This window comes from Mobula birostris, chromosome 23 (genome assembly GCF_030028105.1).
Source record: "Mobula birostris isolate sMobBir1 chromosome 23, sMobBir1.hap1, whole genome shotgun sequence".
Classification (NCBI taxonomy): domain Eukaryota; kingdom Metazoa; phylum Chordata; class Chondrichthyes; order Myliobatiformes; family Myliobatidae; genus Mobula; species Mobula birostris.
The window spans coordinates 47,686,206-47,704,731 of record NC_092392.1 but is presented as its reverse complement, the minus strand read 5'-3'; the positions used below and the strand labels follow the sequence as shown (position 1 = coordinate 47,704,731).

General features: G+C 40.6%; 1 protein-coding gene across 7 annotated transcripts in view; it reads right to left on the bottom strand.

Annotated features, from left to right (window-relative positions):
- The window catches only part of LOC140186863 (non-muscle caldesmon-like), a 239,519-nt gene extending 224,071 nt beyond the window's left edge, over positions 1-15,448 (bottom strand). For 2 of the 7 annotated variants that reach the window (XM_072241556.1, XM_072241560.1), the window contains exon 1: positions 15,303-15,448. The gene's annotated coding sequence lies outside the window, so the exon portion shown is untranslated. Of the gene's footprint in view, positions 1-15,297 lie in introns of all 7 variants that reach the window. The other 5 variants (XM_072241550.1, XM_072241555.1, XM_072241558.1 and 2 more) reach the window with 3 other exon arrangements.
- Positions 15,449-18,526: the final 3,078 nt, after the last annotated feature.

Genomic DNA, 18,526 nt, shown 5'->3' with positions numbered 1-18,526 from the left:
TGTAACTCTCCTGATATTGGTACCTCATTGAGAGCTTCTGGGAACAGAGGAACTGACAGACCAGGTGGAATGGTTCTGTAAAGGGTTTGTTGATATAAGCGTGCAATTGGGAAAATGCAGGGGATTTTTCTGAATCATACAAAATATTTGTACAAAATTTAGGGAAATAATGAAACTGTTCCATAATTGATAGCAGTCACTTCTCCAAAAGAAGTTGACTTCATTGGGAGATAACCACTGAAAATGCATTAAATTGCTATTCCAATAGCTGAAGAAACCAGTTCATTACCCCCTTCGCTGGTCAACCAAGCATTATCAATAATGTCAACATTTGCACATTGTATTGGGGGCAGAGTACTGACATTGAAAATTGGCTGGCTGACAGAAAACAAAGAGTAGCGATTAACAGGTCCCTTTTGGAATGGCAGGCGGTGACCAGTGGGGTACCACAGGGTTCAGTGCTCAGACCGCAGCTGTTTACAATATATATTAATGATTTAGATGAGGGAATTAAAAGTAACATTAGCAAATTTGCCGATGACACAAAGCTGGGAGGCAGTGTGAAATGTGAGGAGGATGTTATGAGAATGCAAGGTGACTTGGACAGGCTGGGTGAGTGGGCAGATGCACTTTAATGTGGATAAATGTGAGGTTATCCACTTTGGTGGTAAGAACAGGAAGGCAGATTATTATCTAAATGGAGTCAAGTTAGGAAAAGGGGAAGCACAACGAGATCTAGGTGTTCTTGTACATCAGTCACTGAAAGCAAGCGTGAAAGTACAGCAGGCAGTGAAAAAAACTAATAGCATGCTGGCCTTCATAACAAGGGGAATTGAGTATAAGAGCAAAGAGGTCCTTCTGCAGCTGTACAGGGCCCTGGTGAGACCACACCTGGAGTACTGTGTGCAGTTTTGGTCTCCAAATTTGAGGAAGGACATTCTTGCTATTGAGGGAGTGCAGCGTAGGTTCTCAAGGTTAATTCCCGGGATGGCAGGACTGTCATATGTCAAAAGATTGGAGCGACTGGGCTTGTATACTCCAGAATTTAGAAGGCTGAGAGGGGATCTTCTTGAAACATAAAAGATTATTAAGGGATTGGACACGCTGCAGGCAGGAAGCATGTTCTAGCTGATGGGTGAGTCCAGAACCAGAGGCCACAGTTTAAGAATTAGGGGTAGGCCATTTAGAACGGAGTTGAGGAAGAACTTTTCCACCCAGAGAGTGGTGGATATATGGAATGCTCTGCCCCAGAAGGCTGTGGAGGCCAAGTCTCTGGATGCTTTCAAGAAAGAGATGGATAGAGCTCTTAAAGATAGTGGAATCAAAGGTTATGGGGATAAGGCAGGAACTGGATACTGATAGTGGATGATCAGCCATGATCACAGTGAATGGCGGGGCGAGCTCGAAGGGCCAAATGGCCTACTCCTGCACCTATTGTCTGTCGTCTATTGCCTCTACTGGTCCTCCTTTTCCAATTGAATTCAAGAGGAAGGTTTGCTTTAAAACACACACATACACAAAATGCTGGAGGAGCTCAGCAGGCCCAGCAGCATCTATGGAAAAAAGTACAGTCTACATTTTGGGCCAACAATGCATGTTAACATTTGTCACGGATATTCAAAAAGGTAGAATAATAGACAACTAGTGTAAGCATTGCCATAGGCAGAATGATCCAATAAGTATACATTGACAAGAACATTATGTACCTACCAAGTATTGCTGCACTATCAATTTGTCAACTACTTGAAACCTTTTAAGCATATGACTCACTACCTAAGAGAGTACTTACTTGAATGTTATTCTTAAACTAGGATTGTTAAAAACGCAATTAGCTTGCCAGCTGGTGAATCTTTGGACCAAATCTTAAGTGAATACTAACTGGGCAACTTAATTCCTATCCTAAAAAGAATTAACATGTAGGCTGGATCTTTGCTGTGAAAATAGTGAATTTTAACAGCGCTCTTTATGAATAGTGTGTGACTAGCCCAATAACTTCAAAAGGGTTGCTCATTTCCTCTTGCTGGTTACTTTGTGTATTTCTCCAATTGTCTCACACTGGCCTTCAAATTAACATTTGGTACTCACTGGTTTAGAACAATAATTGCCACTTAACTTACTATCCAATGTTAAATCTGATCATTAACAGTTTAAGTGTCTTTAACAATGGAGTTATTCAATGGAGTTAAAAACAAATCTCATAGAAACTGAACATAAATTGCTAAGACCTCAGTCATCTGGCAGCATGCAGTTGTTAGAAGTATTTAAAATTCCAAAGTTTACATTTTAATATTTTTGCTTTTACTTCTTGTTCTCCTTTATTTGGTCCTCCACTGTAACTGAGTTGACTTTAACACACTAATCTCCTGAATCATCCATCTGATTTAATCTCAGTCTATTGGTTAAGGGAGTTCAAGTAGGTCTCTAATGCTATTGTCCAATCCACTCACTCCTCCAATGAATTAGACTTTTTTTTGGTTTCTAATAAACAGCAAATGATGTCTCATTTTAGCCAAATGACACACCTTGCTGCTTGGCTGCATTTAAGTGCATTGCACAGTAATAAAAAAAATGGAGAAACTTTGATGCATAGGTCAACATTTTTTTGGAACAGGCAATGAATACAATGTTATCTTTTTCCGTTAGTGTGCTGCTCTTCAACCAGTGTCAGGTAGCCACTTGCATTCAGTTCATGCCTGTTACACAATCAAACGAGTTTTCATATAAAGCGGTGTTGGGAAATCCTGAGATTTAATGATGTAATATCTTAAGGGATGATTGTAAATGTAGGTCAGAAGTTACTATTCATAATCCATGTTGAATGAGATTGTGTGTCATTGTGCCCGATGTTTCAGTGATGGTGTTAACACTTCATAAGGCTGCAAGTAAATAAGAGCTGACAATGGGATATGATGTTATGATTAGAACCAAGCTGGAGGCTCTATTTAATATTTTCATTGGGACATCTTGATAGAGGAAGGGGATTATGTTTGAATGCTACCTACAGACCGAGCAAAGTGCAGAGTATTCCTATAGAATTTTAAAAAATCATTACAATAAAAATAATTAAAACCACATTTATTTTACACTTCCTAAAACCAATCATAAGGCAGGAGTGAAATGCAGAGTATAGTTTGCCATCTAGCGCACATTTCTTACTTGAAGTGCCCATTTAGCCTATACAAGCATGAACTTGCATTTAATGTTCCAGTTAGTTCCCAGAACTCAATGCCCACAGTAAACTCCCTGAAACACCCAGAAAGGCAACATACAGCTGATTATATGTCTGTACTTGGTCTTGTGCTCACTACACATCCATCTAAGGAGTTCAGAGCAACTTGGCAAAACTCCCCTCTCCTGCTAGATCTTTCCATAACTGCCTCACAGAAAAAATGCTTGCTCACATTTGATTGGCATTTAGAGGTTTTGACTTTGATCTGTCAAAAAAAATTGGAGTAAAAACCCAAAAAAGGAATGTTAACAGAATATTATGTTACTTTATAAATGTCTGCAAACCACTAATTGCATATCTTTTAATAGTGAACCAGATAACTTCTGCCTTTACTATTCTGTGACTCAATATTTTTGGAATGTTGAATGTACCTTGAACATTACCAGAAAATGTTTTATGGTATGTCAAATGCTTTGAGAGAAAACAGAACATAATGTACAATGGCCTTTGGTAAATGAAAACTTGTTACCACTTATGGAAATTGAATATTCAGTACTCTTTATGTATGGGTTATACTTCTAATGTTTGAAATTAAGTTCTATTATGTTGTTCAAGGGTTACACATCGGAAAGAATGAAAGTAACAGGATTGTGTTTTCATCTCATTTGTTTTACTGATTTCAATCTATAGATAGTGAATTTCAAAACACAGGAATGTAAAGCTCTTGATGTATTTTAAAATGTGGCTTTAAAAAGGATTGCTTCAGATGTCTGTATTAAGTTCACTGAAATCTGACATCAGAGTCGGTGGTTTGTCTGTTCAGTAGCAGAATCATTACTTGACTATAAAGATCAAGGGAGTATGTTCAGTCTTCAGTAATGGGTTATACGTGTACAAGGATGTGCTCAAAGTCTTCCTGGAAAATTGCAACATTCCCACTGACATGTGCAAACTTAGTCCATGAGGGCAAGCAACATTTGAGACTGTATAAAGAAATTGTACAATTGTTTTCGTAGCCTTGACATGTCGCAGAAAATTTTACAAGAAAACTGTTACTTATCAAAAGCAGCACATAAAAACGCTGGAGGAACTCAGCAGGTCAGTCAGCACCTATGGAAATAAATAAACAGCTGACGTTTCGACCCTTCTTCAAGACTGGAGAGGAAGGGGGTAGACACCAGAATAAAATGATGGGGGGGGGGGTGGAAGGAGAATAGCTGAAAGGTGATAGGTGAAGCTAGGTAGATAGGAAAAGTAAAGGGCTGGAGAAGAAGGTTTCTGATAGGAGAGGAGAATGGACCTTAGGAGAAAGGAAAGAAGAGGGGACTCGGCCCAAAACAGCGACTGTTTATTCATTTCAATCAATGCTGCCGGACCTCCAGCATTTTGTGTGTGTCACTCTGGATTTCCAGCATCTGCAGACCTTCTCGTGTTCATGAATTACTTACCAAATATTGTAACGCAGGAAATATTGAAGCTAATTTGTGCGGAACAGAAGTCCACAAGCAACATTGAAATTATCACCAGGTATTCTGCTTAAGTGAGTAATAAGCATTTACTAGGGCAGTGGTTAACATACTGCTCTTTATTCAATTTATACTATTGGACTTTTTTAGACTAAGTATACCAGAGCATGTTTAACGATGCATCAAAATGTGAGCATACATTGTGCTCAAATCTATGCTAATATGAGAGGGCATAATTTTAAGGTGACTGGAGGAAAGCAAGGGGAGGGTGTGACAGGCAAGTTATTTTACACAGAGAGTAGTAGGTGTGTGGTAGAGCCAAATCACTAGGGACATTTAAGAAACTCTTAGATAGGAAAATGGAGGGCTATGTAGGAGGGAAGAGTTGGATTGATTTTAAAATAGGTTATAAGGTCGACACAACATTGTGAGCTGAAAGGCCTGTACTGTGCTGTAGTGTTCTATGTTCAAATCTCTGTAGTGTGTCACATGTCCACAAACACTTGGCTCAGAGATGTAAATGCTGCCATGAAGCCAAGGTCTACTCTAGCTCCAGCATGCTCCTATTTAGAATGTATACTTATCATGTCAAGTTTCCTTTTCTTTCCTACTGGATCAAGAATGAATTGCATACACATTGGCTTTATAGCCATTGAGATGACTGATGAGGTCAAAGTGGGAACCATTGGCTCTTCAAAAAGCAGAGCAGGGGAAAGGTATGTGGGTAGTTTCTGTGATGTCCTTCTGTCACTTACACAAGGTTACTATGCATCCTCTTTGCAAATATTTATTCCTCAATTACCCCACTAAAGCAAGTCATCATCATCATTATGTGCCATGTCACATAAATTGGGTTACCATGATGAGGCCATGATTGTTCTTGGTAAATTATTCTACAGAAGAAGTTTGCCATTGCCTTCTTTTGGGCAGTGTCTTTACAAGACGGTTAACCCCAGCCATTATCAGTATTCTTCAGAGATTGTCTGCCCGGCATCAGTGGTCACATAACCAGGATTCGTGATATGCACCAGCTGCTCATATGACCATCCACCACCTGGTTTCGTGTGACCCTGATAGGGGGTTAAGCAGGTGCTACACCTTGCCCAAGGGTGACCTGCAAGGCAGGGTAGCAGAGGAAAGGAATGCCTTTTGCCTCCTTTGGTAGAGACACATCTCTACCCCACCACCCACAAAGCAGAGTACCTGGTGATTTTCTCAATGCTGTGCTCAAATTAGCTCCAATGTTTCTTCATTACAATACTTGATAAGAATTCTTTGGCTGTAAAATATTTAGTGAGGTGCCAAAAACTTATCTGCTGGAAGAACTCAGTGGGTCTGGCATCATCTGCGGGAGGAAAAGAGCTATTGATGTTTTGGGTCAAAATCTTGAGGGTGGAGAAGTAAGGCAGCCAGTGTAAAGAGGAGAAGTGTAGGGGTAATTGATGAACTGAGGAGGGGTGTAAGATGACAGGCAGTTAGTGACAGGTAGGGGAGGTAAGAGTTGTTGGAATTGGAAGAGTGCCATAGGGTAGATGGAAGCAGACAAAGAGGGAAAAGATGGAGCAAGGTGGGAGGAGGGGAGAGTGATGCTGAAGGGATATAAGCAGCAACACGAAGGGCTACCAGTACTAGATTTTGATCAGTAAAGAAGGTGAAAATGGGAACAATTAGGGGAGAGGTGAAAAGCAAATGGAACCAAATACCAGAGACCTTGGGTTGCGGGAGGGGGGGCTGGGGTGGGCTGGTGGACTGCATGTGAAGTGGGTGGATAGATCCAGGAGGGAGATGGAGATGAAGATGGGTAAACAGGTGTTGGGGGTGAGGAAAGGGGGATGAAATGGGAGGACCAGAGAAGGATAATGAGAGTGGCGGGGGGGGGTGAAGGAGAAGGGGTAAAAGGGTTACAGAAAAGTGAAAAACTCAATTTTCATTCCATTGGGTTATAAATTAGAGAATACAAGGTGTTGCATCTCCTGTTTGTGTTGGGCTTCAACTTGGCAATAGAGAAGGTCAATGTTGGACAAGTCAATGTGGGAATGGGCAATGGAGGTAGATGGTCTGTATCTGGGAACTCCCAGATTACCTTTCTGGATGGTACATGGGTGCTCTGTGAAAGTCACCGAGTCTGTGTTTCGTCTCACCAATATAGAGGAGGCCACATCGGGAGCACTGAATGCAGTCAGCAAGCTTGGAGGAGATGCAGGTGAACCTTTGCATCATGTGGAAGAAATGTTTAGGTCCCTGGATGCTGGTGGAAGAAGATAATTCCCCAGATGCCAGCATCTGCACTCCCTCTTTTCTCCAAAAGGCACTATACAAGTGCAAGTATATGCAGGAATATCATCTCTTCTGAATCACAACCCTGGCTTTTTGCCAGATTGATAGCCCAATTTGAACCCAGCTCAAGACCATGTACTTTCATACACTTTTCCATAATTCAGCCAGCTAAAGGCATTGGCAGAAAAGCAGAAAGGAAGACTTGGCAAGCGCCGGACATCGTGAAAAAGAATACATTTGGAGGCACCAAGCAAACCATCCTGACCTGGATAAAGCACAGATCTGTGCTGGCAAAATATAACCCAAACCCAAGTACTTGATTAGAATATAGGTACACCTAGCCTGACCTCAGCCTGACCCATAACGGTTCCATTGCATCACAGCCAAGTCGATTTTCTATCAAACAGCTTAAAGGGAATTTACTACATGAACGGCAAAGGTTCAAGCAGCTGGCACTATACCCTGCCAAAGGATCATGAGGCCGGGCTGTAAATGTAAGCAACACCCATTTATCAAACGAAAAATAATTGAAGAAAATCCTCAGAAAATGAATAATCTTCTTGCCTATCAGAAGAGAGATAAAGATAGAAGCTGCTAGAAGCATGTTAAATTGTAAAAGTATATAGCTAATAAAAAGAAACATTTTTTAATAGTGGTAAACATCTGCTTAATTTGCAAATAATTGTTAAAAGATGCTCACTACTGAGCCAGCTATAGATCAAAAGGCTCAGGAATTGTTCAAAAATGTTCAATAATATGAAAATCAAATTATGTTTCTCTTTTTTCAAACATTCTTACGCAGCCATTAGCCTTGATTAATGTTTATGATTTAAATCAGTGTATTATTAAAAATATACTGCTCAGTTGCACGTTAAAATGGGCCATGATTACATATAATAGGTAAATTTTCCATTAGCCAAAATTTGCATTTCAAAACTGTTGACCTTAAAACTTGTAGCATTCAATCCCAACACAGCTAACAAACAAGTCCATTAGGGAGTTGCCATACTCCCCTTCCAAAATACAAACTTATTGTTTTGTATACCCTTCCTGCTTATTTTCATCATCATGGGATGTGTCAATGCCAAAACAACATCTACTGGTCAATTCTTAATTCCCCTGGAGAAGGTGGTAATGAATTGCCTTCTTGAACTGCTGTCGTCCTTCAGGTGAAGGCACTGCAAGGTGCTGAAAGTCAGAAAATAAAAAGCAGATGCTGGAATTCTGAAATAAAAGCAACAAGTGCTAGAGAGAGAGAAAAAAAAATCGTAAGTTCAGGCAGCACCTGTGAAGAGGGAACAGTTAATGCTTCAGGTTTGGGAGTGTTGCTGAGTAGGGAGCAGGAGGAATGAGATTCAGTGACAAAGAAAGAACGCTGGTTTATTTCCAATGTGTGGCAGTGCAAAGATGCTGCTGTTGGTGGTGCTCCCCTTACTCTTCGAGTTGCAAGAGGTCAGTGGCTGCTGTTGAGTTCCTGGTTGCAGAATATATTTTTATATCTACTTAAACGATGCAAATATGGCTAAGGCGCCCAAGACTTTTGCACAGTACTGTATTTGTCAATATGGAGCGGAGGGTGGGAAGGTGGCAGAGAAGGTGGACCAAGGGTGGGGGAAGTGGGGTGCAGACACACCCAGCCCAGAGAAACCAGGTAAGGTAATTTGATTCTGAAATATTAGTTTATTGATCATTATTGAATGTCTCTCTGGTGCTTCCCACTCCCTCCCCTCTCCCTTGCCCAACCATGTTTCCCCTCTCTATCTGCTCCCTTCCCATTTAGTCCACAATAGACTCTCATATCAGAATCAGATATATCATCAGGCACATGTCATGATTCTTTTTTTGCAGAATCATCACAGTACATCACAAAATTACTACAGTAATGTGCAAAGGTCTGGGACATCCTAGCTATGTACGTGCATGAGACCTTCACACATTACTGTTTATTTCTCATTATAACTTATAGTTTTGCAATGTATTGCACTGTTCTGCTGCTGCAAAGTGCCAAATTTCACGACATATGTCAATGATAATTAACCTAATTCTGAACCCTTGGTGAATTGAGGCAGTGTGTGTTTCAATTGATAAACACTGCAATGAATGGGATAGATCACCTGTAATTTCATACTTCTTTTTGTCACAATAGTGAATACCTGGTTTAAGGAAAGTTATATACTTTTGTCCCCAGAAGCCAAAGGTAGGTTGCTCATGAAGTGCCAGCCTTTCAACTCGCTGTGGTGTTTCTCAGCTCGTTCCCTCTGCTCTGATTCTGTTTAACATTTGGAGCTCAAAGTGTGGTGCACCAGATGGAAGTGAGAATAAAAGATCCAGTTGAGTGCTGGCGCTCGACAATGGGAAGTAATAAAATTTAAGGAGTATTGAAAAGTTAATGTATAAAAGATGGAGTGAAAGGAAATGTCACAATGAGCAGGTTGGAGAGCTGTTCCCGAAGTTGTAAAAAAAAAGTGTAGATGAAGTTGAAAAGAACTGAACACTTCCTTCAGGGTGGAAGATGTGTGAGAATTCAAGTGAATGTGGGAGAATCCTCAAGTGATACATTTCAAGAGTATTAAGGCCAATTAATAAACACAACTTGTAAATGACAGGAATTGACCATAGCAGCTGTGCATTTATCAGTATAGAGAACACTTGAAACAGTGGTTGCTACTGGCAAAAATCAATCATTATAAGAAAACTATTTAAAATTAATTCGTGGACACATCCTTTCAGCTTAGAACAATACAGGCCATTCGTGAAGACCGGTGGAAAATAGCAGCAGAGAGGGATTCAACTCACTGCCCATTTAAAGGTACACTGTTATCTTGTACACTATGAAAGTAGATGCCCGTTGCTCTGAAGAGGCTCCTCTTGCTCAGTGAGGATGAGTGGTTGCATGTGTCCATAGTAACCTTTCATTAGGCCATCCATTCATTATTATCATTATAAGTCAGAGCAGGTCCTGACTTATGGCCCATTTGAAATCAGAATCAGAATCAAGTTTATTATCACCGCCATGTGACGTAAAAGATCCTTGATTCCGTTAATAGGGAAGTGTAACTGAGTGCATTTCCTCGGTTGTTTTTTTTAATCCTCAGAGTACCTTTAACTGAAGGAGGACTTCTGCAGACAAGCCTGAAGAAACTCATCTGCCTTTTATGAGGGCTGGAGACTTTCTATTGGGATTGAATGATCTTGCTGGACATCATCAAACCGCAGAATTATTATGGCACAGAAAGAGGCTATTATGCCTATCAAGCTATTCCTGGTTCTCTACAGAGCAATGCAGTTGGTCCCTTTTCTCTAACACTCTCTCTCTCTCTCTCTCTCTCTCTCTCTCTCTCTCTGTAAGCCTGAGAATTGTTCCCTTTTAAGTGAATGTCCAAATCCATTTTGAAAGTTCTGGTTCCACCCTCCTTTCAGTGGTATTTATATCATAACCACTATCTACTGAACATGAAAACCTTTTTCATGCACTCTTCCTGTTCTGGCCCTTGACCATACATTGCTGGGAATATCTGCTTTATATATACACACTGACAAAGTCAACTGTGTTCAAGGTCACAACTACCAATTTTCATTTCAATCTTCTTGGCCCTAAAGAAAACAGCCCCTGCTTCTCCCTTTTACCTATTTGCTGAAGCCCTCAACCCTGGACCACTCCACTATGTCCAAAGTGGGTTTTGAACCAATCATTCTAACTCCAAGGATGAATCTTCATTGCTTACTTGCTAACACAGAGAAGATGCTGAGCGACAGTGTTGCAGATTATATTGTGTCCAGGAATTGCCCTGAGTGTGAGTCCAAGAGCTAATTATAGATGAATTTCCCAGAGTATTGATGACATTTCAAATTTCCATGTAAATGCCTCCAGCAGCATGCAATCGTATTTCCCTTACCATTTCACCAGACCTCCGCTTTACCACATCAGCTCCTCCTACAAAGTAATTCATCTCAGTCCTGATGCCCCTACTCTTCCTTCATTCGAATGATGCTTCATGCACTTTAAATCCAATTGGCTTGCCTGATTTCTCCACTGGCAGAAATCCAAGTTCCCCTTTGGGAACACTTAATGTCAGTATTTAATGTATTTAATGCCAGTAGCTTTAGCACTATAATGGAGGCCTCAAGCCAAAATCACCTTGATCCCTCCTGATGGATGTTGAATGTGTCCAGTTAGTGTCTGCTCGATTTGTGCTCCAGAAGAAATAACAGCACGTTATTTGCCAAACCCCCTAAACGTTGCCAACAAAAGAATGTCACTCAAACACTTTGAAAGATAGGACTACCACTGTTCTAGAACGGTGGATTTTCTTAAAGCAGAGCAGGAGGCTATAAGTTTGAGTGTGGTCTGCCCTTTGTTTTCTGATGACTTCATCTCTGTTCTTTCATCTATTTTAAAAAACAAAATATTTTCAAAGCCTCTATCTAAGAAATACCAGTTGGTTACAAAGAAAGCTTAATTAGGTATATGATTTTTCCTAAGTCACATATAAAATAAAAATCTCGTAGAAACCAATACCGTCTATGTGTGCCCTTTCTCTTTGTTACAGAGAGCTTTGTCATACCCATCTCTGATTGAGACAATGAAAATAACCAATGAAAATACACCACCATTTTCATTCTGCCCTGCGTTTTTGCAGATATAGAAATCTAATTCCATCCCTTTCTCTTTGCTTTGTATTGGAAGGACCCCATCTCAATTCAAAGCTGTGAAGTGTAACTGCATCCAGAGTTAGTTTCAAATAAGTTGAGATGATGTGACTAAATTAACCGTGGCCAATTAAATAATTGCTAACTCGGTGACTGTTCTTGCTTCCTCCACAGTCTATGGCATTGGGATAATATTGCCACATCAGTTATGAGTACGTAATTACATCATTGCATTAGTGATTGGCAGAGAATGGGGAAACCAGCCCAGTAGTTTAACTGCAACTTGTCCAGAACTCTAGTGCAGTGACCAAGCCCAGTCGCATTCATACTAACTACACAGGCATTCTGGTAATCTCTTTCCTATATTGTATGGGGAACTGTACTTGCCCCATCACTGAAATGTTTCGAAAATCTATGGACTCACTTTCAAAGTCTCTTCATCTCATGCTCTTGATACTTATTTGCTTATTTGTTTGTAATTATTATTTCTGCTTGTATTTGCACAGTTTGTCATCTTTTCACACTGGTTTACCCCCAGCTGGTTCAGTCTTTCATTGATTCTATTATGGTTATTGGATTTATTGAGGATGCCCACAAGAAAATGAATCTCAGGGTTGTGTATGGCGACATACATGTACTTTGATAATAAATTTACATTTAACTTTGAATGTATAATCCATGGGGAAAGTCCATCAGTGTTTTCTGGTACAATTGCAATCTTCTTAAATCCATGAAGTACTATTCCCACATTAACTTAATTCACTTTCAAGTAAAAATAATGAAAAGCATAATGTTGGTTTCTGTTATCAAAGGTACATTCAACATCAGCTGATTTTCCCAAGAACAGATTCTAATGTTATAATTTTTCTTCCTGTTTCTCAGCAAACTATTGCCCACCTCGAGATCGACCACATGGACTGAGCACTTTTTTTCAATGACTGAGTGCCACACAACATGCCAGCCCTCAAGCGGGAGAAAGGTGAAGGAGCTGAGGGCTCCATTCATTCCTCATCTTCCCCCACTATTGGGCAAAACCAAAACAAGGTGATATATTGTCCAGCTGAGCTCAAGCCTTTTATCTCTAGTTTAAGAATGAAGTATCCACAACCATTGGTCTAATACTATTAATAAATAGAGCTTGGAATCCAAAGTACATTCTGTATTTGTACAAAGCTGCTCTGCTTCACAAAGATATGTATTTGTGAATATCAACAGATTCCTGGAATGAGACACTAGAGTGGCAAGGATTAGAGAGACTAGGACTGTTTTCTTTGGACAAGAAGTGGCTGAGGGGGCATCCAAGTGTGGGGAATCTGTCAGAGTGGATAGAAGGAGGTTATTCCCATTGGCAGGAGAGGTGACAGGTACAAATTAAGTGGAAGAAAATTAATGGTGCTGAGGTAATTTTTTTTTTAAACCCAGCATGTGGTTGGAATCTGGAATACACAGCTGGCAGTTGTGGTGGAGGCAGGTTCCAGTGGTCTTTGAGAGGGAAATGGCTAAAAATAGGCTGAGGGAAAAATTGCAAGGCCATAGGAAAGAATAGTAGTTACTATGATGTGGAGCCAAGTTGGAAAGAATGGGTGAATGGCCCTTTGACTCTATGATAGGTGCTGGTTCTAAACTGAAGTAAAGTTCCATGAAACCATTCTCCCTTTTGATGTAGAGTCACGTTAAGCCAGGATTCTGATTCAGGCTCTATTTGCACTATACTTTCTACATACTAATGCACAGCAAAACTAATTCACACCAGTGGTGAAGCTGTGGTTTAAGTTCACCAGTAATGAGAAGCTGTCAAAGAGCCCGAGTTATTTCCTTTACCCTTTTACAATCCAGACTTTACACATAATTAGATTTTGTCAGTTCAGATTCTCAACCGTTTGCAAGGTTTCAGCAGTAGCTCCCTTGAGTGGGAAGTCCAGACGTCTATGCAATCCTGACTAACATCACTATCAGGCAGCTCTGATGACACTGGGCCATTTTGTGGTCTCTGGACTTCGCTCGAATACTTTCAGCTGCCTTAGTCAAGAAGGTTCGAAATTACTACTGGCGAACTCAAGGCTTAAATCAAAGAATGCTTTCAACCTCTCTAATCAAGGAAGGGTCTGATCAAAAAACAATAAAATTCAGCTATTTCTGCAGTGTGCTCAGCAAGGCAAGGCTGGCACTTCACGCGTTTCTTTAAAGAATGCAGGATTTATGAAGCTTATGCATGCAGAGTCAGATTTATTAAATGATGAGGCTTCTAAGCATATGCAATTCGACAGCAAAACTAACCAGTAACAAATTGATCACATGAAGTTTATCAGAAACAGAATAACAACCAAATCGGATATATCGTAGATTTTACCACAAGGTACAATTCAAAACTACCCACAATTCAATGTACACAATAGCATAGACAAAAAAACCTTGTGGTGTTCAGAGATGCAGTAAAGTGAATTCAGGGGGCAGATAACTTGGTTTTCTTGCCTGCTACTTACACATGTAAAAATCCCACAGAATTTTTTTTTTACAATTGCTTTCTTACATTCCATAGGTCAAACCCATCATCTGTCACCAAGTTAAATTTGCTCCTTATAAGGCCTATGCATCGAGTGCATTCCCTTCATTTTTCCCTAACATGGATTTTTTATCAGATGTGGTTCCACAGAAGGCCAACAAATATTTAGCTAACCTTTTTACTTTTCAAAATACTGGCATGCTGCCAGCTTTCCCAAGCCAGTTAACTGAGGTGCTCACTGAAGCAGACAGCCCCCAAGTATATGTCTCAAATCTTATCACTTCATTGTGCAGGAATCACTGTAATTCACAACACGCCCCCCCCCCCCCCCCCACCACCACCACCAGCTCCTCCTTTCACTGCCACCACTCTCCTCCCCTCCCTCTCTATCCCAACCTTGCCACCATAGCACCACTCCCAATTCAGTAGAAGTTCGTCAACATGGTATCAAGTCGGTCTGTGAAGACACCATTCAGATACACTACTGATAATGCAATTGTAGAAATATTTTCCAAAAATTTTTTTTAAAAAGAGGCTCAGGATAGGAAAAGAGATGAGATGCTGGAATGTTTTATTGTGTTAAAATCAACAAAAAAAGCGTAAAGAAAAAAAAGGACTCTAAGGAGCCAGCTCGGGGGACACAAAACACTACAGCATTCCACAAATGATGATGAACAGGTTTAAGCAACACGGAGTCTGAAATCAGATATCAACTTCAACAACAGTTTAAATTGCCTGAACATGTCAAGCTGATTAGAATAAAAATTCAGCCTCTACTCATGAGAAAGCAAAACTAAGATGCACACTAAGCATTTACCTTCAAATTAGACTCTGTTTGAATCTTGTTTCCCTGTCTGCACTCCATTTAAGATTAAAATGCAAGATGTAACATTTTATGTGGATAAAAAACCTAAACGTACATACTTACAAATTACAATCTTGAATGAAAATTGCCACCCGAGTTTTATGTTAAAATCTCTTCATTACTTGACACAAAACAAAGCTAAAGAAAATTAATCTGAAACTCCTTCAAAGATTCCCCCTTAAAGATTTTGTCAGTACTCCACTTATTCCTATGCAAAACCCTTCACAGTCCTTTCACGAATCCGCTGTGCTTCTAATCTTCAATCTTGTTCAATTGGAAATTCAACTGAAATAAAGTTTAATCTTAATCCTGCTCAATGTAAATCTTTGAAGCAATGACTGCTACACAGAATACCAGAAGTACATACCTTACCTCTGTAACTTGAACACTGGCTGGCTTTCAAAGAATACAAGCTACGATGCAGCGGCAAGGGAAGTACAGGCAGTCAAAACACCAATACAGTTCTATTCAATAAAACTCCAGTCATGCCTAGGCCCCTCCCAAAGTCAATGCCAAGTGAACATATCTCCCCCTATGTTTACAGTTGACAACCACTAGCATCCATTGTCTGTAACTTGTTCTGCAAAGGAGCCAATCACAGGGTCTAAACCTGATTTGAGTCCAACCTCCATGCAGGAATGCCTGTCATTCCCCAGGCATGCTCAGGAAGCCACTCATCAAGAAACAAGACTAAAAACTCCTGAAAACTGTTGCTCGCTGCCAAAAATGTCCTGCAACATGCCCTTTTTTGGTTATCCTTAACAGGGCCTCTGAAAGTAAATAGTCTGTCATGTATAATCATATGAAATGCTAATCCCAGGGAAATGCATCCATTTGAGCTTTCACTTGGCTGACTGAAAAGCTAAAAAGAAGCACAGTGGATTCAAGATCCACACATATTCTTTTAGCATAACGGACAAACCAAGCTGAGTAGAGCTATGAGTTTTTACCTCAGCATATTTTTTTTACAGCTTATTAAAAACACATGCAAGAGCTGAAAAAAGTCCCATACATGTTACACATGTGCCAATGTACTCTGAACAATATTTTTTTGAATTCCCGAGAAATACAGCAGAACTTTGATAACAGTTTTGTTCCTTTTGGGGATTTATTGTTAATCGCTGCGCATTTAGTACTAAAGACTGGGTGATCATCATTTGCTGTCTGAGCCAAATTGACTGTTTTAATTTACTGGAGGAGCATAGTTTTACAGTAACCCTTTAGGTACCAATGTCTGTAACAAGAAGGCAACAAACACATGTGGAACTCCTTAGCTCATTATGAGACATTTGATGTTTCCACAGCGGTCCTTGGCCTCCAAGAGATAGATGTGTCATTATCACAGCTGTGCCAGGTGAATGTGAGATGCAGCAAAGTCATTATGAGAACAATAACAGCATACTTCAAGAGTTAATAAGACCAATTTTATGTGTCACGCACGTAATATATTTAAGGAGCATGGCACAGTTCATTTTCACAGAATTTTTCCTTCAGTGATGAGTAATAAATAAATCATATAACATTTATTACAGTTCTCTCTCTTTCGTGGCCATCCCAGGAACTTTGCAGACAATAACGCCTTTTGCCTAGTCATTGTTACAGGAAAAGATGACAGCAAGTACATACACAGCAGTTTCCCACAAACCTCATAAAATTAACAGCTCATTGGCTTTTTAGGAATGCTTGTTGAGAGATAAGTGTTAACGCAGAACACTACTTCTTACTCCACTTTGAAATTGTGTAGAAGGATCTCAAGGCAGCCAATGGGCCTCATTTTAATATCTCACTGTTAAGGCAGCACGAGTTCCACAAAATGATTAGACGGCCAGTTCTCTGAAATGTGTCTTCAACTCACAACATTCTGTTTCAGAGCTGAGAGTGAGCCTTGACTCTGAAGAAATAATAATTCATTGTTACGCATGTTCCAAATGGTAACTCGTTAGATATGTGTTGTTTCACTGGAACTGTTGACTTGAAGCCAGATATCTAGAGGGAGGTGCACCGAGAGAGGTGGCTGGTAGGAGGAGGCTAAGAGGAAATATTCAAGCCAGACTACGCTTCGTTAGTCCTGACGAAGGGTCTCGGCCCGAAACATCAACTGTGCTTTTTCCTATGGATGCTGTCTGGCCTGCTGCGTTCCACCAGTATTTTCTGTGTGTTGAATAAAATTTATCGAGTTTTCTTTATGAAGTACATGAGATGTTACTATAAGGACAGTTGAGATAGGATTTGAGAGCATAGAGCGTAGAACAACTCAGGACAACAACAGACTCAGTACCCCATGATGCAAAATGTCACTAAATTCTTGGGCCTATATCAATATCCCTCCATTTCTCATATTCTCTCATGTCTATCTAAAAGCCTCTTAAACCCTCTATTGTATCTGTCTCCATTTACATCCCTGGCAGCTCATTCCAGGTGCCTACAACTCAGAGTAAAAAACTTGCCCTGCACATCTCCTTTAAACTTTCCCCCTCTCAATTTAAAAGCATATCCTCTGGTATTTGAGATCTTTATCTAGGAAGAAAAATTTTGACTGTCTGCCCTATCTGTGCCTCTGATAATTTTGTAAACTCTATCAGGTCCCCCACTCCCAGCCTCCAAAGTTCCAGAAAGGATAGATAGATAGATTGATCCCAAAAGAAACGACAATGTTACAGTACCTTCTTCATTCAGATTCAGATTCAAATTTATTCATCATATACAAGTCAAAGCATACAGTGACTTGTGTCATTTGCATTTACAGCCAACATACCCAAGGATGAGCTGGATGCAGCCTGCAAGAGTCACCAGACATTCCAGTACCAACGCAGATACCAACATCTGCGAGGGTCCTGTTTGTTGACTTCAGCTCGGCGTTCAACACCATTGTCCCAGAAATCCTCCACTCCAAACTCACCCAGCTCACTGTCTCCCCCGCCATTTGTCAGTGGATCACAAGCTTCCTGACAGACAGGGTGCAGCAAGTGAGGCTGGGGAGCATCATTTCTAGCACCCGGACGATCAGTACCAGTGCCCCCCAGGGATGTGTGCTCTCCCCACTGCTCTTCTCCCTTTACGCTAATGACTGCACCTCACAGGATCCATCTGTTAAACTCCTGAAGTTTGCAGATGACACAACTGTCATTGGCCTTATCCGAGACGGTGATGAGTCTGCATACAGACGGGTGGTGGAACGGCTGGCCTCTGGTGTGGGCAGAACAATCTGGAGCTAAATAGCTCAAGACTGTGGAGATGACAGTGGACTTCAGGAGGAGCCCCCCAATACTCCCCCCACTCACTATACTCAACAGTATTGTGTCTGCCGTGGAGACCTTCAGGTTTCTGGGTGTCGCAATCTCCCAGGACCTGAAGTGGACACCCAACGCGGACAGTCTTATCAAAAAGGCTCGGCAGAGGTTGTATTTCCTACGTCAACTCAGGAAGTACAACCTGCCTCAGGAGCTGCTGATTCAATTCTATTCAGGAATAATCCAGTCTGTTCTCTGTTCATCCATCACTGTCTGGTTTGGATCAGCTACCAAACAAGACAAGAATAGACTCTAAAGAACCGTCAGGGCTGTGGAAAGGATTATTGGTGTGAAGCTGCCCTCGAT